This window comes from Podarcis vaucheri, assembly GCF_965113315.1.
Source record: "Podarcis vaucheri genome assembly, chromosome: 2".
NCBI lineage: Eukaryota > Metazoa > Chordata > Lepidosauria > Squamata > Lacertidae > Podarcis > Podarcis vaucheri.
Genome location: NC_138760.1, coordinates 13,480,688 through 13,508,506, shown reverse-complemented (window position 1 = coordinate 13,508,506; position 27,819 = coordinate 13,480,688).

The window sequence follows — 27,819 nt, the reverse complement described above, 5'->3', positions numbered from 1 at the left end:
GATCACTTGCAAGAGTTTGCCAACATTTTTGAGTGAATAGCAGAACGTCAGATTTTTAGCAAAAATTGTGACCGCGCGGCATAGGGATTTTTTCAAAAGAAATTGTTCAGACGTCAAGGGCTAATTCTGTTTCCGATGATAAAAACCCATCTGTTTCAACCGAAAAACATTTCAGGGGATCACTTGCAACAGTTTGCCAACATTTTTGAGTTAATTGCAGAACGTCAGATTTTGAGAAGAAATTGTGACCGCGCGGCTTAGGGATTTTTTCAAAAAAAGTTGTTCAGACGTTGAGGGCTAATTCTGTTTCCGATGATAAAAACCCATCTGCTTCCACCGAAAAACATTTCAGGGGATCACTTGCAACAGTTTGCCAACATTTTTGAGTGAATTGCAGAACGTCAGATTTTTAGCAGAAATTGTGACCGCGCGGCTTAGGGATTTTTTCAAAAAAAGTTGTTAAGACGTCGAGGGCTAATTCTGTTTCCGATGATAAAAACCCATCTGTTTCCACCGAAAAACATTTCAGGGGATCACTTGCAACAGCTTGTCAACATTTTTGAGTGAATTGCAGAACGTCAGATTTTTGAGAAGAAATTGTGACCGCGCGGCTTAGGGATATTTTCAAAAAAAGTTGTTCAGACGTCGAGGGCTAAGTCTGTTTCCGATGATAAAAACCCATCTGTTTCCACCGAAAAACATTTCAGGGGATCACTTGCAACAGTTTGCCAACATTTTTCAGTGAATTGCAGAACGTCAGATTTTGAGCAGAAATTGTGACCGCGCGGCTTAGGGATTTTTTCAAAAAAAGTTGTTCAGACGTCAAGGGCTATTTCTGTTCCCCATGATAAAAACCCATCTGTTTCCAACTAAAAATATTTCAGGAGATCACTTGCAACACTTTGCCAACATTTTTCAGTGAATTGCAGAACGTCAGATTTTTAGCAGAAATTGTGACCGCGCGGCTTAGGGATTTTTTCAAAAAAAGTTGTTCAGACGTTGAGGGCTAATTCTGTTTCCGATGATAAAAACCCATCTGTTTCCACCGAAAAACATTTCAGGGGATCACTTGCAACAGTTTGCCAACATTTTTGAGTGAATTGCAGAACATCAGATTTTGAGAAGAAATTGTGACCGCGCGGCTTAGGGATTTTTTCAAAAAAAGTTGTTCAGACGTTGCGGGCTAATTCTGTTTCCCATGATAAAAACCCATCTGTTTCCACCGAAAAACATTTCAGGGGATCACTTGCAACAGTTTGCCAACATTTTTGAGTGAATTGCAGAACATCAGATTTTGAGAAGAAATTGTGACCGCGCGGCTTAGGGATTTTTTCAAAAAAAGTTGTTCAGACTGTTGGTTTCTGCTTTCTTCACTGTGCAGCAAAGTGCTAGTCACAAGACAATGTTTACATTCCACAGTCAGAGTACTGTTGGGTTTTCCCACGGGAATGGGAAGCTGGATGTGACGTACACTGGTTTCCTGTTTTTCACTTATCTCTCGGTGTTCTTCATTCCGAGGAGAAGGACTGTTGCTTCTCTGCTCCAGCAGAGGCAAGATGCATGTTTGTATTTTCTCCACTTTGAACTGAAAATAAAGCAACTTTAAGCATGTGGCACGTACTGTTCGTCATTCCGTTGTGCACAGGACTCTGCAATAACAACATTTTGGTTATGGGCCCAGAAAGATGTAAATCAAACTGAGGAATGCCGGCAGAGGTTCAGAGGAACGGATCGCGTTATCTGCTCTGCGCGTCAAGTTTGATTGATGAAGGTATGTGCTCATGCTCCGGAGCAGCCTGCCAGTTTCTAATTTATGGTTTTATGGCTGGACTTTGTACTTTTAAAGCCGTTTTGCCGCGATATAGATAAAGGCACAAGCTCACAGGCTTGGATGACTGGGAAAGCGAAAGTACTTTTTACAAGTGCTTTTGGAAGCTGTACTGTGACGCAGCTCGTTTAAAGCAGCAATGATGGCTGATGCAAAGCTGGTTGATGCTTTTGGGATTCCTAAGCTCAATAAGAAAAATTACACGGACTGGGTACAGTATGCAGAGGCAATTCTGCGGAAAGAAGGTCTGTTTAATGTTATTACAGACAACCCCCCAGCTCCAATTACAGCTGAATGGGCTGCTAAGGATTCCAAAGCAAGGGGAACGCTTACGTTGATAGTATCCCCAGAAGAGCTCTGTCTGTTGCGTGGAAAGACCACAGCCAAAGAAATTTGGAACACTTTAAGAGAGGCTCACTTGAGGACAGAAGCTGGTTCCTCAATGTACTACTATGCCAAGCTGCATGGCATGGCTCTTGCTGAAGGTGGAGATGTGCGTACACATCTGATGGAGATGCAGAATCTGAGACATGAGCTGCAACAGAGAGGACTCAACTTTCCAGAGGCTGTGTATTCCTTCATGATACTACATTCTTTGGGACCAAGTTGGGAGTCCGTTGCCACTCAGATTGCTGTTCAGCCAGCTGCTCAGCTCACAGTAGCCTATGTTACTGCCGTGATCCAGAATGAAGCAGATCGCCGGGGTGCTAGCTGCATGGGTATGGGGGAGTCTTCACAGACGTCATCCCAGAGTGCAGTGGAACCACCAGAGGGCACCAAAGCTTTGAAGGCAGTGAAATGCTACTCGTGTGGACGTCTAGGCCATATGAAGAGGGAATGCAGATATCCCAGGGCCAAGACAGAGCAGCGCAGCGGAAGTTCATCGCGTGGAAAAGGCCAAAGCAAAGGCAAAGGTCCGGTGTCCAGGACAACGCAGCACAAGGCAATGGTCTCACGCTTCACTCCAAAGGTTGCAAAGGTCCAGAAGACGTCTAGATCTTTCTTCGTTGTTGATTCAGCAGCTACCCACCACATGTGCAATGACAAGAGACTGTTTGTGTCTTTTACACCGCAGGAAGGTGCGATTCACCAGGCGGATGACCACACGATCCCCAGTCAAGGCTACGGAACTGTTGTTCTTCACAGTTTGGACTTATCGATACAGGATGTACTGTACATTCCAGATGCCACACACAATCTTCTAAGTGTGATGCAGCTGAATGAACGGAACATTGACGTTTCCTTTAAGAACAAGAAATGCACCATCACAAAGAAAGACGATTATGTATTGCATGCTGAATGTGTTGATCGTTTGTTTGTTTTGTATTATGATGATGTTGTGCAGAATGAGACTTGTTGCATTGCAGGTTCTAACAAAAGTTTGCATGCAGGATGTATTCATGATTTTCACAGGAAATTTGGTCATTTGCATTTTGAGGCAGTATCAAAAATGCCTGCCTTGGTTGAAGGTATGACTATTAAACCCTGCAGGTACCACATGAAGTGCAAGGCATGCGCAGCAAACAAGGTGAAAATGGCTGTGAAAGGTAAGGTGTCTAGTAGGCAAGCTACAGAACCATACCAGGTTGTTCATGCTGATTTAGTTGGTCCACTATCGCCCTCTTTGGGTGGCAATAGGTTCTTCATGGTTCTCATTGATGCATTTTCCAGGTATATTTACGTGTACAATCTCAAGCAGAAATCAGAGGCTTTTCCAAGGTTCAAGGAATTCTGTGCTTGGTTGGAAAATGTGCATGGTAAGAAGATAAAAATTCTTTTCACAGATCGCGGGGGAGAATTCACTTCTCAGCAGTTTGAAGCTTTTCTGACTGAGAAAGGAATTCAACACGATTTGTCCAGTCCTCGCTCGCCATGGCAGAATGGACTTTGCGAAAGGGCAAATCAAACATTGCTTCAAGGGTTAAAAACCTTGCTGCATGATGCCAATCTTCCAGAGAGTTATTGGGCCGAAGCTCTCTCATGTTTTGTTTACAGTTACAATCGCAGGTTATCTTCAGCGATTGGTTGTACCCCCTATGAGAAGATGTTTGGCAAGAAACCGTACATCAAACACATGAAAATTTTTGGTTCTGATATGTGGATTCACTCACCACAAAGCTCCAAGTTAGACAAACGTGGTTTGCATGGTATCTTTCTAGGTTATCAGAAAGGTTCTTACAGAATAATGATGACTGACTCTAAGACAATTAAGCTCACAAAAAGTGTTGAGTACAATGCCAAGTGGGGGGAGAATGTGGGAATTTTTCAATGTTATCCTGATGACAGTGATGAGACTGAGGATAAGCAACAACAACCCACACCCACTGATGAAGGTTCTGATTCTGAGTCTGAAACTGAATCGGATAATTCAGAGGATTTCAAGAGTGCGAAAGCCTCTATGCGACCCTCTGAAAGCTCTGATCAGGAATTGGAAGAACCATTGTTCACAATAGGTCACTTTTCTCCTAAGAAGGAAGAGGAGAGTGTTGAAGACCAAAGGCTAATTCGTAGGTCACAAAGAGCCACAAAAGGCAGACCTCCAAAGAGATTTGCTGATGAATTTGCTAAGACAGCAGTAGCAGCTGTTAAAAGCTCCAAGAAGGTATTTGAACCTTCAAGTTTCCAAGAAATCCAGGATTTGGATTCTAAGGAAGCTGAGCCATGGTTAAATGCCATGAAGGCTGAGCTTGATTCCTTAGAAAGGAACAAAACTTGGGAGCTAGTTCCAGTAGTTCCAGGAATGAAACTGCTTGGAAGCAAATGGGTCTTCAAAGCGAAGACTGATCAAAATGGCAAGATAGTCAGACACAAAGCCAGATTGGTAGCCAGAGGTTTTGCACAGGTACCAGGTGAAGACTATCACGAGACCTACTCACCCACAGTGAGATATGAGAGCATAAGGCTTATGCTCAAGCTAGCTGCAGAGGAGAATCTACACATTAGTCACCACGATGTGAATACAGCGTTTTTGTACGGATCTCTAGGTGAATCACTTTATATGCTTCCACCTGATGGCGTACAGGTAAAACAGGGATTTGTTTGTGCTCTGAAGAAGTCCCTTTATGGTCTCAAACAAAGTGCACGGTGTTGGCACACAAAACTCACTGAAGCATTGTTTTCTCTAGGTTTTCAACAAGGGAAAGCTGATCCATGTGTATTTGTCAAAGAGGAAGGGCAAAAGAAACTGTATTGTTTGTTTTATGTTGATGATATTTTATTCTTTTGGAAAGATGTCACAATGTACAATAACGCCCTAGCTCAACTGAAAGAGCACTTTGACATGAAAGATCTTGGTGAGGTAAACAACTACCTATCTCTGGAAATAGAGAAAGATCAAAGTGGTAACATTCTAGTACACCAGTCAAGGAAAATTGCTGATGTGTTAAGCAAACTAAACCTGATGGATGCTAACCCTGTAGACACACCCATGACAACAGGTTATCAGGTAGAAGACATTGAAGAAGCATTTTCTGACACTACACTGTACAGAAGTGTGCTAGGCAAGCTAAACTTCATTGCCAGATGTTCAAGACCTGACATTGCTGTTAGCTGTAATTTGCTAAGCAGACAAGTCAACAATCCTACTGTTAAGGATTGGAAAGCTCTGAAACGCATAGCACGCTATTTGAAAGGCACTATGCATTACAGACTGAGATTTAACAATCAGAAGTCTGGTGGTCTTGAGATTTTTGCAGATGCAAGTTTTGGAAGTGACACTACAGACAGGAAAAGTACGTCTGGAGTTTGCTACATGTACAATCAGGGTCTATTTGATTGGTCATGCAAGAAGCAAACAACAATTAGCTTAAGTACTTGTGAAGCTGAACTGAATGCACTGTCTTATTCACTTAAGGATTGTGAATGGTTGTTACAATTGTGCAAAGACATGAAAATTCCTGTCAAATGTCCAATCCAGGTTTACCAGGACAACAAAGCATGTTTGGCTTTGCTGAATTCGGAAGGTTGTAAGCAAAGCACGAAGCACTTGCAATTGAAGTTGCAACATGCTAGGGAACATATTCAGAAGGGACTCGTAACGGTGTCCTATATGCCAGGTAATGAAATTCCTGCTGATGTATTGTCCAAGATTGTGTCAAGGGATCAACACTGTACCTATGTACAGAAGTTGGGTTTGTACTGATATTGTACGAACACGCTGCCCAGTGATGTTCACGGAAAGGGGGAGGATGTTGGTTTCTGCTCTCTTCACTGTGCAGCAAAGTGCTAGTCACAAGACAATGTTTACATTCCACAGTCAGAGTACTGTTGGGTTTTCCCACGGGAATGGGAAGCTGGATGTGACGTACACTGGTTTCCTGTTTTTCACTTATCTCTCGGTGTTCTTCATTCCGAGGAGAAGGACTGTTGCTTCTCTGCTCCAGCAGAGGCAAGATGCATGTTTGTATTTTCTCCACTTTGAACTGAAAATAAAGCAACTTTAAGCATGTGGCACGTACTGTTCGTCATTCCGTTGTGCACAGGACTCTGCAATAACAACACAGACGTCGCGGGCTAATTCTGTTTCCGATGATAAAAACCCATCTGTTTCCACCGAAAAACATTTCAGGGGATCACTTGCAACACTTTGCCAACATTTTTGAGTGAATTGCAGAACGTCAGATTTTTGGCAGAAATTGTGACCGCGCGGCTTAGGGATTTTTTCAAAAAAAGTTTTTAAGACGTCGAGGGCTAATTCTGTTCCCGATGATAAAAACCCATCTGTTTCCAGCAAAAAACATTTCAGGAGATCACTTGCAACACTTTGCCAACATTTTTGAGTGAATTGCAGAACGTCAGATTTTTGGCAGAAATTGTGACCGCGCGGCTTAGGGATTTTTTCAAAAAAAGTTGTTCAGACCTCGAGGGCTAATTCTGTTTCCGATGATAAAAACCCATCTGTTTCCACCGAAAAACATTTCAGGGGATCACTTGCAACAGTTTGCCAACATTTTTGAGTGAATTGCAGAACGTCAGATTTTGAGAAGAAATTGTGACCACGCGCCTTAGGGATTTTTTCAAAAAAAGTTGTTCAGACGTCGAGGGCTAATTCTGTTTCCGATGATAAAAACCCATCTGTTTCCACCGAAAAACATTTCAGGAGATCACTTGCAACAGTTTGCCAACATTTTTGAGTGAATTGCAGAACGTCAGATTTTGAGAAGAAATTGTGACCGCGCGGTTTAGGGATTTTTTTAAAAAAAAGTTGTTCAGACTTCGCGGGCTAATTCTGTTTCCGATGTTAAAAACCCATCTGTTTCCACCGAAAAACATTTCAGCGGATCACTTGAAACAGTTTGGCACCATTTTTGAGTGAATTGCAGAACGTCAGATTTTTGCTGAAATTGTGACCGCGCGGCTTAGGGATTTTTTCAAAAAAAGTTGTTCAGACGTCGCGGGCTAATTCTGTTTCCGATGATAAAAACCCATCTGTTTCCACCGAAAAACATTTCAGGGGATCACTTGCAACACTTTGCCAACATTTTTGAGTGAATTGCAGAACGTCAGATTTTTGGCAGAAATTGTGACCGCGCGACTTAGGCATTTTTTCAAAAAAAGTTTTTAAGACGTCGAGGGCTAATTCTGTTCCCGATGATAAAAACCGATCTGTTTCCACCGAAAAACATTTCAGGAGATCACTTGCAACACTTTGCCAACATTTTTGAGTGAATTGCAGAACGTCAGATTTTGAGAAGAAATTGTGACCGCGCGGCTTAGGGATTTTTTCAAAAAAAGTTGTTCAGACGTCGAGGGCTAATTCTGTTTCCGATGATAAAAACCCATCTGTTTCCACCGAAAAACATTTCAGGGGATCACTTGCAACAGTTTGCCAACATTTTTGAGTGAATAGCAGAACGTCAGATTTTGAGAAGAAATTGTGACCGCGCGGCATAGGGATTTTTTCAAAAAAAGTTTTTAAGACGTCGAGGGCTAATTCTGTTCCCGATGATAAAAACCCATCTGTTTCCACCGAAAAACATTTCAGGAGATCACTTGCAACACTTTGCCAACATTTTTGAGTGAATTGCAGAACGTCAGATTTTGAGAAGAAATTGTGACCGCGCAGCTTAGGGATTTTTTCAAAAAACGTTGTTCAGACCTCGAGGGCTAATTCTGTTTCCGATAATAAAAACCCATCTGTTTCCACCGAAAAACATTTCAGGGGATCACTTGCAACAGTTTGCCAACATTTTTGAGTGAATTGCAGAACTTCAGATTTTTAGCAGAAATTGTGACCGCGCGGCTTAGGGATTTTTTCAAAAAAAGTTGTTCAGACGTCAAGGGCTAATTCTGTTTCCGATGATAAAAACCCATCTGTTTCCACCTAAAAATATTTCAGTGGATGACTTGAAACAGTTTGCCAACATTTTTGAGTGAATTGCAGAACGTCAGATTTTTGGCAGAAATTGTGACCGCGCAGCTTAGGGATTTTTTCCAAAAAATTTGTTCTGACGTCGAGGGCTAATTCTGTTTCCGATGATAAAAACCCATCTGTTTCAACCGAAAAATATTTCAGGGGATCACTTGCAACAGTTTGCCAACATTTTTGAGTTAATTGCAGAACGTCAGATTTTGAGAAGAAATTGTGACCGCGCGGCTTAGGGATTTTTTCAAAAAAAGTTGTTCAGACGTCGAGGGCTAATTCTGTTTCCGATGATAAAAACCCATCTGTTTCCACCGAAAAACATTTCAGGGGATCACTTGCAACAGTTTGCCAACATTTTTGAGTGAATTGCAGAACGTCAGATTTTGAGCAGAAATTGTGACCGCGCGGCTTAGGGATTTTTTCAAAAAAAGTTGTTCAGACGTCAAGGGCTATTTCTGTTCCCGATGATAAAAACCCATCTGTTTCCAACTAAAAATATTTCAGGAGATCACTTGCAACACTTTGCCAACATTTTTCAGTGAATTGCAGAACGTCAGATTTTGGGAAGAAATTGTGACCGCGCGGCTTAGGGATTTTTTCAAAAAACGTTGTTCAGACCTCGAGGGCTAATTCTGTTTCCGATGATAAAAACCCATCTGTTTCCACCGAAAAACATTTCAGGGGATCACTTGCAACAGTTTGCCAACATTTTTGAGTGAATTGCAGAACTTCAGATTTTTAGCAGAAATTGTGACCGCGCGGCTTAGGGATTTTTTCAAAAAAAGTTGTTCAGACGTCAAGGGCTAATTCTGTTTCCGATGATAAAAACCCATCTGTTTCCACCTAAAAATATTTCAGTGGATGACTTGAAACAGTTTGCCAACATTTTTGAGTGAATTGCAGAACGTCAGATTTTTGGCAGAAATTGTGACCGCGCAGCTTAGGGATTTTTTCCAAAAAATTTGTTCTGACGTCGAGGGCTGATTCTGTTTCCGATGATAAAAACCCATCTGTTTCAACCGAAAAATATTTCAGGGGATCACTTGCAACAGTTTGCCAACATTTTTGAGTTAATTGCAGAACGTCAGATTTTGAGAAGAAATTGTGACTGCGCGGCTTAGGGATTTTTTCAAAAAAAGTTGTTCAGACGTCGAGGGCTAATTCTGTTTCCGATGATAAAAACCCATCTGTTTCCACCGAAAAACATTTCAGGGGATCACTTGCAACAGTTTGCCAACATTTTTGAGTGAATTGCAGAACGTCAGATTTTGAGCAGAAATTGTGACCGCGCGGCTTAGGGATTTTTTCAAAAAAAGTTGTTCAGACGTCAAGGGCTATTTCTGTTCCCGATGATAAAAACCCATCTGTTTCCAACTAAAAATATTTCAGGAGATCACTTGCAACACTTTGCCAACATTTTTCAGTGAATTGCAGAACGTCAGATTTTGGGAAGAAATTGTGACCGCGCGGCTTAGGGATTTTTTCAAAAAAAGTTGTTAATACGTCGAGGGCTAATTCTGTTTCCGATGATAAAAACCCATCTGTTTCCACCGAAAAACATTTCAGGGGATCACTTGCAACAGTTTGTCAACATTTTTGAGTGAATTGCAGAACATCAGATTTTGAGAAGAAATTGTGACCGCGCGGCTTAGGGATTTTTTCAAAAAAAGTTGTTCAGACGTCAAGGGCTAATTCTGTTTCCCATGATAAAAACCCATCTGTTTCCACCGAAAAACATTTCAGGGGATCACTTGCAACACTTTGCCAACATTTTTGAGTGAATTGCAGAACGTCAGATTTTTGGCAGAAATTGTGACCGCGCGGCTTAGGCATTTTTTCAAAAAAAGTTTTTAAGACGTCGAGGGCTAATTCTGTTCCCGATGATAAAAACCGATCTGTTTCCACCGAAAAACATTTCAGGAGATCACTTGCAACACTTTGCCAACATTTTTGAGTGAATTGCAGAACGTCAGATTTTGAGAAGAAATTGTGACCGCGCGGCTTAGGGATTTTTTCAAAAAAGGTTGTTCAGACGTCGAGGGCTAATTCTGTTTCCGATGATAAAAACCCATCTGTTTCCACCGAAAAACATTTCAGGGGATCACTTGCAACAGTTTGCCAACATTTTTGAGTGAATAGCAGAACGTCAGATTTTTAGCAAAAATTTTGACCGCGCGGTTGTTCAGACGTCAAGGGCTAATTCTGTTCCCGATGATAAAAACCCATCTGTTTCCACCGAAAAACATTTCAGGGGATCACTTGCAACAGTTTGGCACCATTTTTGAGTGAATTGAAGAACGTCAGATTTTGAGAAGAAATTGTGACCGCGCGGCATAGGGATTTTTTCAAAAAAAGTTTTTAAGACGTCGAGGGCTAATTCTGTTCCCGATGATAAAAACCCATCTGTTTCCACCGAAAAACATTTCAGGAGATCACTTGCAACACTTTGCCAACATTTTTGAGTGAATTGCAGAAAGTCAGATTTTGAGAAGAAATTGTGACCGCGCAGCTTAGGGATTTTTTCAAAAAACGTTGTTCAGACCTCGAGGGCTAATTCTGTTTCCGATGATAAAAACCCATCTGTTTCCACCGAAAAACATTTCAGGGGATCACTTGCAACAGTTTGCCAACATTTTTGAGTGAATTGCAGAACTTCAGATTTTTAGCAGAAATTGTGACCGCGCGGCTTAGGGATTTTTTCAAAAAAAGTTGTTCAGACGTCAAGGGCTAATTCTGTTTCCGATGATAAAAACCCATCTGTTTCCACCTAAAAATATTTCAGGGGATGACTTGAAACAGTTTGCCAACATTTTTGAGTGAATTGCAGAACGTCAGATTTTTGGCAGAAATTGTGACCGCGCAGCTTAGGGATTTTTTCCAAAAAATTTGTTCTGACGTCGAGGGCTAATTCTGTTTCCGATGATAAAAACCCATCTGTTTCAACCGAAAAATATTTCAGGGGATCACTTGCAACAGTTTGCCAACATTTTTGAGTTAATTGCAGAACGTCAGATTTTGAGAAGAAATTGTGACCGCGCGGCTTAGGGATTTTTTCAAAAAAAGTTGTTCAGACGTCGAGGGCTAATTCTGTTTCCGATGATAAAAACCCATCTGTTTCCACCGAAAAACATTTCAGGGGATCACTTGCAACAGTTTGCCAACATTTTTGAGTGAATTGCAGAACGTCAGATTTTGAGCAGAAATTGTGACCGCGCGGCTTAGGGATTTTTTTAAAAAAAATTGTTCAGACGTCAAGGGCTATTTCTGTTCCCGATGATAAAAACCCATCTGTTTCCAACTAAAAATATTTCAGGAGATCACTTGCAACACTTTGCCAACATTTTTCAGTGAATTGCAGAACGTCAGATTTTGGGAAGAGATTGTGACCGCGCGGCTTAGGGATTTTTTCAAAAAAAGTTGTTAAGACGTCGAGGGCTAATTCTGTTTCCGATGATAAAAACCCATCTGTTTCCACCGAAAAACATTTCAGGGGATCACTTGCAACAGTTTGTCAACATTTTTGAGTGAATTGCAGAACATCAGATTTTGAGAAGAAATTGTGACCGCGCGGCTTAGGGATTTTTTCAAAAAAAGTTGTTCAGACGTCAAGGGCTAATTCTGTTTCCCATGATAAAAACCCATCTGTTTCCACCGAAAAACATTTCAGGGGATCACTTGCAACACTTTGCCAACATTTTTGAGTGAATTGCAGAACGTCAGATTTTTGGCAGAAATTGTGACCGCGCGGCTTAGGGATTTTTTCAAAAAAAGTTGTTCAGACGTCGAGGGCTAATTCTGTTTCCGATGATAAAAACCCATCTGTTTCCACCGAAAAACATTTCAGGGGATCACTTGCAACAGTTTGCCAACATTTTTGAGTGAATTGCAGAACGTCAGATTTTGAGAAGAAATTGTGACCGCGCGGCTTAGGGATTTTTTCAAAAAAAGTTGTTCAGACGTCGCGGGCTAATTCTGTTTCCGATGATAAAAACCCATCTGTTTCCACCGAAAAACATTTCAGGGGATCACTTGCAACACTTTGCCAACATTTTTGAGTGAATAGCAGAACGTCAGATTTTTGGCAGAAATTGTGACCGCGCGGCTTAGGGATTTTTTCAAAAAAAGTTTTTAAGACGTCGAGGGCTAATTCTGTTCCCGATGATAAAAACCGATCTGTTTCCACCGAAAAACATTTCAGGAGATCACTTGCAACACTTTGCCAACATTTTTCAGTGAATTGCAGAACGTCAGATTTTGAGAAGAAATTGTGACCGCGCGCCTTAGGGATTTTTTCAAAAAAAGTTGTTCAGACGTCGAGGGCTAATTCTGTTTCCGATGATAAAAACCCATCTGTTTCCACTGAAAAACATTTCAGGGGATCACTTGCAACAGTTTGGCACCATTTTTGAGTGACTTGAAGAACGTCAGATTTTGAGAAGAAATTGTGACCGTGCGGCTTAGGGATTTTTTCAAAAAAAGTTGTTCAGACCTCGAGGGCTAATTCTGTTTCCGATGATAAAAACCCATCTGTTTCCACCGAAAAACATTTCAGGGGATCACTTGCAACAGTTTGCCAACATTTTTGAGTGAATTGCAGAACGTCAGATTTTTAGCAGAAATTGTGACCGCGCGGCTTAGGGATTTTTTCAAAAAAAGTTGTTAAGACGTCGAGGGCTAATTCTGTTTCCGATGATAAAAACCCATCTGTTTCCACTGAAAAACATTTCAGGGGATCACTTGCAACAGTTTGCCAACATTTTTGAGTGAATTGCAGAACGTCAGATTTTGAGAAGAAATTGTGACCGCGCAGCTTAGGGATTTTTTCAAAAAACGTTGTTCAGACCTCGAGGGCTAATTCTGTTTCCGATGATAAAAACCCATCTGTTTCCACCGAAAAACATTTCAGGGGATCACTTGCAACAGTTTGCCAACATTTTTGAGTGAATTGCAGAACGTCAGATTTTGAGCAGAAATTGTGACCGCGCGGCTTAGGGATTTTTTCAAAAAAAGTTGTTCAGACGTCAAGGGCTATTTCTGTTCCCGATGATAAAAACCCATCTGATTCCAACTAAAAATATTTCAGGAGATCACTTGCAACACTTTGCCAACATTTTTCAGTGAATTGCAGAACGTCAGATCTTGGGAAGAAATTGTGACCGCGCGGCTTAGGGATTTTTTCAAAAAAAGTTGTTCAGACGTCGAGGGCTAATTCTGTTTCCGATGATAAAAACCCATCTGTTTCCACCGAAAAACATTTCAGGGGATCACTTGCAACAGTTTGTCAACATTTTTGAGTGAATTGCAGAACGTCAGATTTTGAGAAGAAATTGTGACCGCGCGGCTTAGGGATTTTTTCAAAAAAAGTTGTTCAGACGTCAAGGGCTAATTCTGTTTCCCATGATAAAAACCCATCTGTTTCCACCGAAAAACATTTCAGGGGATCACTTGCAACACTTTGCCAACATTTTTGAGTGAATTGCAGAACGTCAGATTTTTGGCAGAAATTGTGACCACGCGGCTTAGGGATTTTTTCAAAAAAAGTTGTTCAGACGTCGAGGGCTAATTCTGTTTCCGATGATAAAAACCCATCTGTTTCCACCGAAAAACATTTCAGGGGATCACTTGCAACAGTTTGCCAACATTTTTGAGTGAATTGCAGAACATCAGATTTTGAGAAGAAATTGTGACCGCGCGGCTTAGGGATTTTTTCAAAAAAAGTTGTTCAGACGTCGCGGGCTAATTCTGTTTCCGATGATAAAAACCCATCTGTTTCCACCGAAAAACATTTCAGGGGATCACTTGCAACACTTTGCCAACATTTTTGAGTGAATAGCAGAACGTCAGATTTTTGGCAGAAATTGTGACCGCGCGGCTTAGGGATTTTTTCAAAAAAAGTTTTTAAGACGTGGAGGGCTAATTCTGTTCCCGATGATAAAAACCGATCTGTTTCCACCGAAAAACATTTCAGGAGATCACTTGCAACACTTTGCCAACATTTTTCAGTGAATTGCAGAACGTCAGATTTTGAGAAGAAATTGTGACCGCGCGCCTTAGGGATTTTTTCAAAAAAAGTTGTTCAGACGTCGAGGGCTAATTCTGTTTCCGATGATAAAAACCCATCTGTTTCCACCTAAAAATATTTCAGGGGATCACTTGCAACAGTTTGCCAACATTTTTGAGTGAATTGCAGAACGTCAGATTTTTAGCAGAAATTGTGACCGCGCGGCTTAGGGATTTTTTCAAAAAAAGTTGTTAAGACGTCGAGGGCTAATTCTGTTTCCGATGATAAAAACCCATCTGTTTCCACCTAAAAATATTTCAGGGGATCACTTGCAACAGTTTGCCAACATTTTTGAGTGAATTGCAGAACGTCAGATTTTTAGCAGAAATTGTGACCGCGCGGCTTAGGGATTTTTTCAAAAAAAGTTGTTAAGACGTCGAGGGCTAATTCTGTTTCCGATGATAAAAACCCATCTGTTTCCACTGAAAAACATTTCAGGGGATCACTTGCAACAGTTTGCCAACATTTTTGAGTGAATTGCAGAACGTCAGATTTTGAGAAGAAATTGTGACCGCGCAGCTTAGGGATTTTTTCAAAAAACGTTGTTCAGACCTCGAGGGCTAATTCTGTTTCCGATGATAAAAACCGATCTGTTTCCACCGAAAAACATTTCAGGAGATCACTTGCAACACTTTGCCAACATTTTTCAGTGAATTGCAGAACGTCAGATTTTGAAAAGAAATTGTGACCGCGCGCCTTAGGGATTTTTTCAAAAAAAGTTGTTCAGACGTCGAGGGCTAATTCTGTTTCCGATGATAAAAACCCATCTGTTTCCACCTAAAAATATTTCAGGGGATCACTTGCAACAGTTTGCCAACATTTTTGAGTGAATTGCAGAACGTCAGATTTTTGGCAGAAATTGTGACCGCGCGGCTTAGGGATTTTTTCAAAAAAAGTTGTTCAGACGTCGAGGGCTAATTCTGTTTCCGATGATAAAAACCCATCTGTTTCCACCGAAAAACATTTCAGGGGATCACTTGCAACAGTTTGCCAACATTTTTGAGTGAATTGCAGAACGTCAGATTTTGAGAAGAAATTGTGACCGCGCGGCTTAGGGATTTTTTCAAAAAAAGTTGTTCAGACGTCGCGGGCTAATTCTGTTTCCGATGATAAAAACCCATCTGTTTCCACCGAAAAACATTTCAGGGGATCACTTGCAACACTTTGCCAACATTTTTGAGTGAATAGCAGAACGTCAGATTTTTGGCAGAAATTGTGACCGCGCGGCTTAGGGATTTTTTCAAAAAAAGTTTTTAAGACGTCGAGGGCTAATTCTGTTCCCGATGATAAAAACCGATCTGTTTCCACCGAAAAACATTTCAGGAGATCACTTGCAACACTTTGCCAACATTTTTCAGTGAATTGCAGAACGTCAGATTTTGAGAAGAAATTGTGACCGCGCGCCTTAGGGATTTTTTCAAAAAATGTTGTTCAGACGTCGAGGGCTAATTCTGTTTCCGATGATAAAAACCCATCTGTTTCCACTGAAAAACATTTCAGGGGATCACTTGCAACAGTTTGGCACCATTTTTGAGTGACTTGAAGAACGTCAGATTTTGAGAAGAAATTGTGACCGTGCGGCTTAGGGATTTTTTCAAAAAAAGTTGTTCAGACCTCGAGGGCTAATTCTGTTTCCGATGATAAAAACCCATCTGTTTCCACCGAAAAACATTTCAGGGGATCACTTGCAACAGTTTGCCAACATTTTTGAGTGAATTGCAGAACGTCAGATTTTTAGCAGAAATTGTGACCGCGCGGCTTAGGGATTTTTTCAAAAAAAGTTGTTAAGACGTCGAGGGCTAATTCTGTTTCCGATGATAAAAACCCATCTGTTTCCACTGAAAAACATTTCAGGGGATCACTTGCAACAGTTTGCCAACATTTTTGAGTGAATTGCAGAACGTCAGATTTTGAGAAGAAATTGTGACCGCGCAGCTTAGGGATTTTTTCAAAAAACGTTGTTCAGACCTCGAGGGCTAATTCTGTTTCCGATGATAAAAACCCATCTGTTTCCACCGAAAAACATTTCAGGGGATCACTTGCAACAGTTTGCCAACATTTTTGAGTGAATTGCAGAACGTCAGATTTTGAGCAGAAATTGTGACCGCGCGGCTTAGGGATTTTTTCAAAAAAAGTTGTTCAGACGTCAAGGGCTATTTCTGTTCCCGATGATAAAAACCCATCTGATTCCAACTAAAAATATTTCAGGAGATCACTTGCAACACTTTGCCAACATTTTTCAGTGAATTGCAGAACGTCAGATCTTGGGAAGAAATTTTGACCGCGCGGCTTAGGGATTTTTTCAAAAAAAGTTGTTCAGACGTCGAGGGCTAATTCTGTTTCCGATGATAAAAACCCATCTGTTTCCACCGAAAAACATTTCAGGGGATCACTTGCAACAGTTTGTCAACATTTTTGAGTGAATTGCAGAACGTCAGATTTTGAGAAGAAATTGTGACCGCGCGGCTTAGGGATTTTTTCAAAAAAAGTTGTTCAGACGTCAAGGGCTAATTCTGTTTCCCATGATAAAAACCCATCTGTTTCCACCGAAAAACATTTAAGGGGATCACTTGCAACACTTTGCCAACATTTTTGAGTGAATTGCAGAACGTCAGATTTTTGGCAGAAATTGTGACCACGCGGCTTAGGGATTTTTTCAAAAAAAGTTGTTCAGACGTCGAGGGCTAATTCTGTTTCCGATGATAAAAACCCATCTGTTTCCACCGAAAAACATTTCAGGGGATCACTTGCAACAGTTTGCCAACATTTTTGAGTGAATTGCAGAACATCAGATTTTGAGAAGAAATTGTGACCGCGCGGCTTAGGGATTTTTTCAAAAAAAGTTGTTCAGACGTCGCGGGCTAATTCTGTTTCCGATGATAAAAACCCATCTGTTTCCACCGAAAAACATTTCAGGGGATCACTTGCAACACTTTGCCAACATTTTTGAGTGAATAGCAGAACGTCAGATTTTTGGCAGAAATTGTGACCGCGCGGCTTAGGGATTTTTTCAAAAAAAGTTTTTAAGACGTCGAGGGCTAATTCTGTTCTCGATGATAAAAACCGATCTGTTTCCACCGAAAAACATTTCAGGAGATCACTTGCAACACTTTGCCAACATTTTTCAGTGAATTGCAGAACGTCAGATTTTGAGAAGAAATTGTGACCGCGCGCCTTAGGGATTTTTTCAAAAAAAGTTGTTCAGACGTCGAGGGCTAATTCTGTTTCCGATGATAAAAACCCATCTGTTTCCACCTAAAAATATTTCAGGGGATCACTTGCAACAGTTTGCCAACATTTTTGAGTGAATTGCAGAACGTCAGATTTTTAGCAGAAATTGTGACCGCGCGGCTTAGGGATTTTTTCAAAAAAAGTTGTTAAGACGTCGAGGGCTAATTCTGTTTCCGATGATAAAAACCCATCTGTTTCCACCTAAAAATATTTCAGGGGATCACTTGCAACAGTTTGCCAACATTTTTGAGTGAATTGCAGAACGTCAGATTTTTAGCAGAAATTGTGACCGCGCGGCTTAGGGATTTTTTCAAAAAAAGTTGTTAAGACGTCGAGGGCTAATTCTGTTTCCGATGATAAAAACCCATCTGTTTCCACTGAAAAACATTTCAGGGGATCACTTGCAACAGTTTGCCAACATTTTTGAGTGAATTGCAGAACGTCAGATTTTGAGAAGAAATTGTGACCGCGCAGCTTAGGGATTTTTTCAAAAAACGTTGTTCAGACCTCGAGGGCTAATTCTGTTTCCGATGATAAAAACCGATCTGTTTCCACCGAAAAACATTTCAGGAGATCACTTGCAACACTTTGCCAACATTTTTCAGTGAATTGCAGAACGTCAGATTTTGAGAAGAAATTGTGACCGCGCGCCTTAGGGATTTTTTCAAAAAAAGTTGTTCAGACGTCGAGGGCTAATTCTGTTTCCGATGATAAAAACCCATCTGTTTCCACCTAAAAATATTTCAGGGGATCACTTGCAACAGTTTGCCAACATTTTTGAGTGAATTGCAGAACGTCAGATTTTTAGCAGAAATTGTGACCGCGCGGCTTAGGGATTTTTTCAAAAAAAGTTGTTAAGACGTCGAGGGCTAATTCTGTTTCCGATGATAAAAACCCATCTGTTTCCACCTAAAAATATTTCAGGGGATCACTTGCAACAGTTTGCCAACATTTTTGAGTGAATTGCAGAACGTCAGATTTTTAGCAGAAATTGTGACCGCGCGGCTTAGGGATTTTTTCAAAAAAAGTTGTTAAGACGTCGAGGGCTAATTCTGTTTCCGATGATAAAAACCCATCTGTTTCCACTGAAAAACATTTCAGGGGATCACTTGCAACAGTTTGCCAACATTTTTGAGTGAATTGCAGAACGTCAGATTTTGAGAAGAAATTGTGACCGCGCAGCTTAGGGATTTTTTCAAAAAACGTTGTTCAGACCTCGAGGGCTAATTCTGTTTCCGATGATAAAAACCCATCTGTTTCCACCGAAAAACATTTCAGGGGATCACTTGCAACAGTTTGCCAACATTTTTGAGTGAATTGCAGAACTTCAGATTTTTAGCAGAAATTGTGACCGCGCGGCTTAGGGATTTTTTCAAAAAAAGTTGTTCAGACGTCAAGGGCTAATTCTGTTTCCGATGATAAAAACCCATCTGTTTCCACCTAAAAATATTTCAGTGGATGACTTGCAACACTTTGCCAACATTTTTCAGTGAATTGCAGAACGTCAGATCTTGGGAAGAAATTGTGACCGCGCGGCTTAGGGATTTTTTCAAAAAAAGTTGTTCAGACGTCGAGGGCTAATTCTGTTTCCGATGATAAAAACCCATCTGTTTCCACCGAAAAACATTTCAGGGGATCACTTGCAACACTTTGCCAACATTTTTGAGTGAATAGCAGAACGTCAGATTTTTGGCAGAAATTGTGACCGCGCGGCTTAGGGATTTTTTCAAAAAAAGTTTTTAAGACGTCGAGGGCTAATTCTGTTCTCGATGATAAAAACCGATCTGTTTCCACCGAAAAACATTTCAGGAGATCACTTGCAACACTTTGCCAACATTTTTCAGTGAATTGCAGAACGTCAGATTTTGAGAAGAAATTGTGACCGCGCGCCTTAGGGATTTTTTCAAAAAAAGTTGTTCAGACGTCGAGGGCTAATTCTGTTTCCGATGATAAAAACCCATCTGTTTCCACCTAAAAATATTTCAGGGGATCACTTGCAACAGTTTGCCAACATTTTTGAGTGAATTGCAGAACGTCAGATTTTTAGCAGAAATTGTGACCGCGCGGCTTAGGGATTTTTTCAAAAAAAGTTGTTAAGACGTCGAGGGCTAATTCTGTTTCCGATGATAAAAACCCATCTGTTTCCACCTAAAAATATTTCAGGGGATCACTTGCAACAGTTTGCCAACATTTTTGAGTGAATTGCAGAACGTCAGATTTTTAGCAGAAATTGTGACCGCGCGGCTTAGGGATTTTTTCAAAAAAAGTTGTTAAGACGTCGAGGGCTAATTCTGTTTCCGATGATAAAAACCCATCTGTTTCCACTGAAAAACATTTCAGGGGATCACTTGCAACAGTTTGCCAACATTTTTGAGTGAATTGCAGAACGTCAGATTTTGAGAAGAAATTGTGACCGCGCAGCTTAGGGATTTTTTCAAAAAACGTTGTTCAGACCTCGAGGGCTAATTCTGTTTCCGATGATAAAAACCGATCTGTTTCCACCGAAAAACATTTCAGGAGATCACTTGCAACACTTTGCCAACATTTTTCAGTGAATTGCAGAACGTCAGATTTTGAGAAGAAATTGTGACCGCGCGCCTTAGGGATTTTTTCAAAAAAAGTTGTTCAGACGTCGAGGGCTAATTCTGTTTCCGATGATAAAAACCCATCTGTTTCCACCTAAAAATATTTCAGGGGATCACTTGCAACAGTTTGCCAACATTTTTGAGTGAATTGCAGAACGTCAGATTTTTAGCAGAAATTGTGACCGCGCGGCTTAGGGATTTTTTCAAAAAAAGTTGTTAAGACGTCGAGGGCTAATTCTGTTTCCGATGATAAAAACCCATCTGTTTCCACCTAAAAATATTTCAGGGGATCACTTGCAACAGTTTGCCAACATTTTTGAGTGAATTGCAGAACGTCAGATTTTTAGCAGAAATTGTGACCGCGCGGCTTCGGGATTTTTTCAAAAAAAGTTGTTAAGACGTCGAGGGCTAATTCTTTTTCCGATGATAAAAACCCATCTGTTTCCACTGAAAAACATTTCAGGGGATCACTTGCAACAGTTTGCCAACATTTTTGAGTGAATTGCAGAACGTCAGATTTTGAGAAGAAATTGTGACCGCGCAGCTTAGGGATTTTTTCAAAAAACGTTGTTCAGACCTCGAGGGCTAATTCTGTTTCCGATGATAAAAACCCATCTGTTTCCACCGAAAAACATTTCAGGGGATCACTTGCAACAGTTTGCCAACATTTTTGAGTGAATTGCAGAACTTCAGATTTTTAGCAGAAATTGTGACCGCGCGGCTTAGGGATTTTTTCAAAAAAAGTTGTTCAGACGTCAAGGGCTAATTCTGTTTCCGATGATAAAAACCCATCTGTTTCCACCTAAAAATATTTCAGTGGATGACTTGCAACACTTTGCCAACATTTTTCAGTGAATTGCAGAACGTCAGATCTTGGGAAGAAATTGTGACCGCGCGGCTTAGGGATTTTTTCAAAAAAAGTTGTTCAGACGTCGAGGGCTAATTCTGTTTCCGATGATAAAAACCCATCTGTTTCCACCGAAAAACATTTCAGGGGATCACTTGCAACAGTTTGCCAACATTTTTGAGTGAATTGCAGAACGTCAGATTTTGAGAAGAAATTGTGACCGCGCGGCTTAGGGATTTTTTCAAAAAAAGTTGTTCAGACGTCAAGGGCTAATTCTGTTTCCCATGATAAAAACCCATCTGTTTCCACCGAAAAAATTTCAGGGGATCACTTGCAACACTTTGCCAACATTTTTGAGTGAATTGCAGAACGTCAGATTTTTGGCAGAAATTGTGACCGCGCGGCTTAGGGATTTTTTCAAAAAAAGTTGTTAAGACGTCGAGGGCTAATTCTGTTTCCGATGATAAAAACCCATCTGTTTCCACTGAAAAACATTTCAGGGGATCACTTGCAACAGTTTGCCAACATTTTTGAGTGAATTGCAGAACGTCAGATTTTGAGAAGAAATTGTGACCGCGCAGCTTAGGGATTTTTTCAAAAAACGTTGTTCAGACCTCGAGGGCTAATTCTGTTTCCGATGATAAAAACCGATCTGTTTCCACCGAAAAACATTTCAGGAGATCACTTGCAACACTTTGCCAACATTTTTCAGTGAATTGCAGAACGTCAGATTTTGAGAAGAAATTGTGACCGCGCGCCTTAGGGATTTTTTCAAAAAAAGTTGTTCAGACGTCGAGGGCTAATTCTGTTTCCGATGATAAAAACCCATCTGTTTCCACCTAAAAATATTTCAGGGGATCACTTGCAACAGTTTGCCAACATTTTTGAGTGAATTGCAGAACGTCAGATTTTTAGCAGAAATTGTGACCGCGCGGCTTAGGGATTTTTTCAAAAAAAGTTGTTAAGACGTCGAGGGCTAATTCTGTTTCCGATGATAAAAACCCATCTGTTTCCACCTAAAAATATTTCAGGGGATCACTTGCAACAGTTTGCCAACATTTTTGAGTGAATTGCAGAACGTCAGATTTTTAGCAGAAATTGTGACCGCGCGGCTTAGGGATTTTTTCAAAAAAAGTTGTTAAGACGTCGAGGGCTAATTCTGTTTCCGATGATAAAAACCCATCTGTTTCCACTGAAAAACATTTCAGGGGATCACTTGCAACAGTTTGCCAACATTTTTGAGTGAATTGCAGAACGTCAGATTTTGAGAAGAAATTGTGACCGCGCAGCTTAGGGATTTTTTCAAAAAACGTTGTTCAGACCTCGAGGGCTAATTCTGTTTCCGATGATAAAAACCCATCTGTTTCCACCGAAAAACATTTCAGGGGATCACTTGCAACAGTTTGCCAACATTTTTGAGTGAATTGCAGAACTTCAGATTTTTAGCAGAAATTGTGACCGCGCGGCTTAGGGATTTTTTCAAAAAAAGTTGTTCAGACGTCAAGGGCTAATTCTGTTTCCGATGATAAAAACCCATCTGTTTCCACCTAAAAATATTTCAGTGGATGACTTGCAACACTTTGCCAACATTTTTCAGTGAATTGCAGAACGTCAGATCTTGGGAAGAAATTGTGACCGCGCGGCTTAGGGATTTTTTCAAAAAAAGTTGTTCAGACGTCGAGGGCTAATTCTGTTTCCGATGATAAAAACCCATCTGTTTCCACCGAAAAACATTTCAGGGGATCACTTGCAACAGTTTGCCAACATTTTTGAGTGAATTGCAGAACGTCAGATTTTGAGAAGAAATTGTGACCGCGCGGCTTAGGGATTTTTTCAAAAAAAGTTGTTCAGACGTCAAGGGCTAATTCTGTTTCCCATGATAAAAACCCATCTGTTTCCACCGAAAAAATTTCAGGGGATCACTTGCAACACTTTGCCAACATTTTTGAGTGAATTGCAGAACGTCAGATTTTTGGCAGAAATTGTGACCGCGCGGCTTAGGGATTTTTTCAAAAACAGTTGTTCAGACGTCGAGGGCTAATTCTGTTTCCGATGATAAAAACCCATCTGTTTCCACCGAAAAACATTTCAGGGGATCACTTGCAACAGTTTGCCAACATTTTTGAGTGAATTGCAGAACTTCAGATTTTTAGCAGAAATTGTGACCGCGCGGCTTAGGGATTTTTTCAAAAAAAGTTGTTCAGACGTCAAGGGCTAATTCTGTTTCCGATGATAAAAACCCATCTGTTTCCACCGAAAAACATTTCAGGGGATCACTTGCAACAGTTTGCCAACATTTTTGAGTGAATTGCAGAACGTCAGATTTTGAGAAGAAATTGTGACCGCGCGGCTTAGGGATTTTTTCAAAAAAAGTTGTTCAGACGTCAAGGGCTATTTCTGTTCCCGATGATAAAAACCCATCTGTTTCCAACTAAAAATATTTCAGGAGATCACTTGCAACACTTTGCCAACATTTTTCAGTGAATTGCAGAACGTCAGATTTTGGGAAGAAATTGTGACCGCGCGGCTTAGGGATTTTTTCCAAAAAAGTTGTTTAGACGTCGAGGGCTAATTCTGTTTCCGATGATAAAAACCGATCTGTTTCCACCGAAAAACATTTCAGGAGATCACTTGCAACATTTTGCCAACATTTTTCAGTGAATTGCAGAACGTCAGATTTTGAGAAGAAATTGTGACCGCGCGGCTTAGGGATTTTTTCAAAAAAAGTTGTTCAGACGTCAACGGCTAATTCTGTTTCCCATGATAAAAACCCATCTGTTTCCACCGAAAAACATTTCAGGGGATCACTTGCAACACTTTGCCAACATTTTTGAGTGAATTGCAGAACGTCAGATTTTTGGCAGAAATTGTGACCACGCGGCTTAGGGATTTTTTCAAAAAAAGTTGTTCAGACGTCGAGGGCTAATTCTGTTTCCGATGATAAAAACCCATCTTTTTCCACCGAAAAACATTTCAGGGGATCACTTGCAACAGTTTACCAACATTTTTGAGTGAATTGCAGAACATCAGATTTTGAGAAGAAATTGTGACCGCGCGGCTTAGGGATTTTTTCAAAAAAAGTTGTTCAGACGTCGCGGGCTAATTCTGTTTCCGATGATAAAAACCCATCTGTTTCCACCGAAAAACATTTCAGGGGATCACTTGCAACACTTTGCCAACATTTTTGAGTGAATAGCAGAACGTCAGATTTTTGGCAGAAATTGTGACCGCGCGGCTTAGGGATTTTTTCAAAAAAAGTTTTTAAGACGTCGAGGGCTAATTCTGTTCCCGATGATAAAAACCGATCTGTTTCCACCGAAAAACATTTCAGGAGATCACTTGCAACACTTTGCCAACATTTTTCAGTGAATTGCAGAACGTCAGATTTTGAGAAGAAATTGTGACCGCGCGCCTTAGGGATTTTTTCAAAAAAAGTTGTTCAGACGTCGAGGGCTAATTCTGTTTCCAATGATAAAAACCCATCTGTTTCCACTGAAAAACATTTCAGGGGATCACTTGCAACAGTTTGCCAACATTTTTGAGTGAATTGCAGAACGTCAGATTTTGAGAAGAAATTGTGACCGCGCGGCTTAGGGATTTTTTCAAAAAAAGTTGTTGAGACGTCAAGGGCTAATTCTGTTTCCGATGATAAAAACCCATCTGTTTCCACCTAAAAATATTTCAGGGGATCACTTGCAACAGTTTGCCAACATTTTTGAGTGAATTGCAGAACGTCAGATTTTTGGCAGAAATTGTGACCGCGCGGCTTAGGGATTTTTTCAAAAAAAGTTGTTCAGACGTCAAGGGCTAATTCTGTTTCCGATTATAAAAACCCATCTGTTTCCACCTAAAAATATTTCAGGGGATCACTTGCAACAGTTTGCCAACATTTTTGAGTGAATTGCAGAACGTCATATTTTTGGCAGAAATTGTGACCGTGCGGCTTAGGGATTTTTTCAAAAAAAGTTGTTCAGACCTCGAGGGCTAATTCTGTTTCCGATGATAAAAACCCATCTGTTTCCACCGAAAAACATTTCAGGGGATCACTTGCAACAGTTTGCCAACATTTTTGAGTGAATTGCAGAACGTCAGATTTTTAGCAGAAATTGTGACCGCGCGGCTTAGGGATTTTTTCAAAAAAAGTTGTTCAGACGTCGAGGGCTAATTCTGTTTCCGATGATAAAAACCCATCTGTTTCCACCGAAAAACATTTCAGGGGATCACTTGCAACACTTTGCCAACATTTTTGAGTGAATTGCAGAACGTCAGATTTTTGGCAGAAATTGTGACCGCGCGGCTTAGGGATATTTTTAAAAAAGTTTTTAAGACGTCGAGGGCTAATTCTGTTCCCGATGATAAAAACCAATCTGTTTCCACCGAAAAACATTTCAGGAGATCACTTGCAACAGTTTGCCAACATTTTTGAGTGAATTGCAGAACATCAGATTTTGAGAAGAAATTGTGACCGCGCGCCTTAGGGATTTTTTCAAAAAAAGTTGTTCAGACGTCGAGGGCTAATTCTGTTTCCGATGATAAAAACCCATCTGTTTCCACCGAAAAACATTTCAGGGGATCACTTGCAACAGTTTGCCAACATTTTTGAGTGAATTGCAGAACGTCAGATTTTGAGAAGAAATTGTGACCGCGCGGTTTAGGGATTTTTTCAATAAAAGTTGTTCAGACTTCGCGGGCTAATTCTGTTTCCGATGTTAAAAACCCATCTGTTTCCACCGAAAAACATTTCAGCGGATCACTTGAAACAGTTTGCCAACATTTTTGAGTGAATTGCAGAACGTCAGATTTTTGCTGAAATTGTGACCGCGCGGCTTATGGATTTTTTCAAAAAAAGTTGTTAAGACGTCGAGGGCTGATTCTGTTTCCGATGATAAAAACCCATCTGTTTCCACCGAAAAAAAATTTCAGGGGATCACTTGAAACTGTTTGCCAACATTTTTGAGTGAATTGCAGAACGTCAGATTTTTGCTGAAATTGTGACCGCGCGGCTTAGGGATTTTTTCAAAAAAAGTTGTTCAGACGTCAAGGGCTAATTCTGTTTTCGATGATAAAAACCCATCTGTTTCCACCGAAAAACATTTCAGGGGATTGTTTGCAACAGTTTGGCACAATTTTTGAGTGAATTGCAGAACGTCAGATTTTTGGCAGAAATTGTGACCGCGCGGCTTAGGCATTTTTTCAAAAAAAGTTTTTAAGACGTCGAGGGCTAATTCTGTTCCCGATGATAAAAACCAATCTGTTTCCACCGAAAAACATTTCAGGAGATCACTTGCAACACTTTGCCAACATTTTTCAGTGAATTGCAGAACGTCAGATTTTGAGAAGAAATTGTGACCGCGCGGCTTAGGGATTTTTTCAAAAAAAGTTCTTCAGAAGTCGAGGGCTAATTTTGTTTCCAATGATAAAAACCCATCTGTTTCCACCGAAAAACATTTCGGGGGATCACTTGAAACTGTTTGCCAACATTTTAGAGTGAATTGCAGAACGTCAGATTTTTGCTGAAATTGTGACCGCGCGGCTTAGGGATTTTTTTAAAAAAAAGTTGTTCAGACGTCGAGGGCTAATTCTGTTTCCGATGATAAAAACCCATCTGTTTCCACCGAAAAACATTTCAGGGGATCACTTGCAACAGTTTGCCAACATTTTTGAGTGAATTGCAGAACGTCAGATTTTGAGAAGAAATTGTGACCGCGCGGCTTAGGGATTTTTTCAATAAAAGTTGTTCAGACTTCGCGGGCTAATTCTGTTTCCGATGTTAAAAACCCATCTGTTTCCACCGAAAAACATTTCAGCGGATCACTTGAAACAGTTTGCCAACATTTTTGAGTGAATTGCAGAACGTCAGATTTTTGCTGAAATTGTGACCGCGCAGCTTATGGATTTTTTCAAAAAAAGTTGTTAAGACGTCGAGGGCTGATTCTGTTTCCGATGATAAAAACCCATCTGTTTCCACCGAAAAAAAATTTCAGGGGATCACTTGAAACTGTTTGCCAACATTTTTGAGTGAATTGCAGAACGTCAGATTTTTGCTGAAATTGTGACCGCGCGGCTTAGGGATTTTTTCAAAAAAAGTTGTTCAGACGTCAAGGGCTAATTCTGTTTTCGATGATAAAAACCCATCTGTTTCCACCGAAAAACATTTCAGGGGATTGTTTGCAACAGTTTGGCACCATTTTTGAGTGAATTGCAGAACGTCAGATTTTTGGCACAAATTGTGACCGCGCGGCTTAGGCATTTTTTCAAAAAAAGTTTTTAAGACGTCGAGGGCTAATTCTGTTCCCGATGATAAAAACCAATCTGTTTCCACCGAAAAACATTTCAGGAGATCACTTGCAACACTTTTCCAACATTTTTCAGTGAATTGCAGAACGTCAGATTTTGAGAAGAAATGGTGACCGCGCGGCTTAGGGATTTTTTTAAAAAAAAGTTGTTCAGACGTCGAGGGCTAATTCTGTTTCCGATGATAAAAACCCATCTGTTTCCACCGAAAAACATTTCAGGGGATCACTTGCAACAGTTTGCCAACATTTTTGAGTGAATTGCAGAACGTCAGATTTTGAGAAGAAATTGTGACCGCGCGGCTTAGGGATTTTTTCAAAAAAAGTTGTTCAGACGTCGCGGGCTAATTCTGTTTCCGATGTTAAAAACCCATCTGTTTCCACCGAAAAACATTTCAGCGGATCACTTGAAACAGTTTGCCAACATTTTTGAGTGAATTGCAGAACGTCAGATTTTTGCTGAAATTGTGACCGCGCGGCTTAGGGATTTTTTCAAAAAAAGTTGTTAAGACGTCGAGGGCTGATTCTGTTTCCGATGATAAAAACCCTTCTGTTTCCACCGAAAAAACATTTCAGGGGATCACTTGAAACTGTTTGCCAACATTTTTGA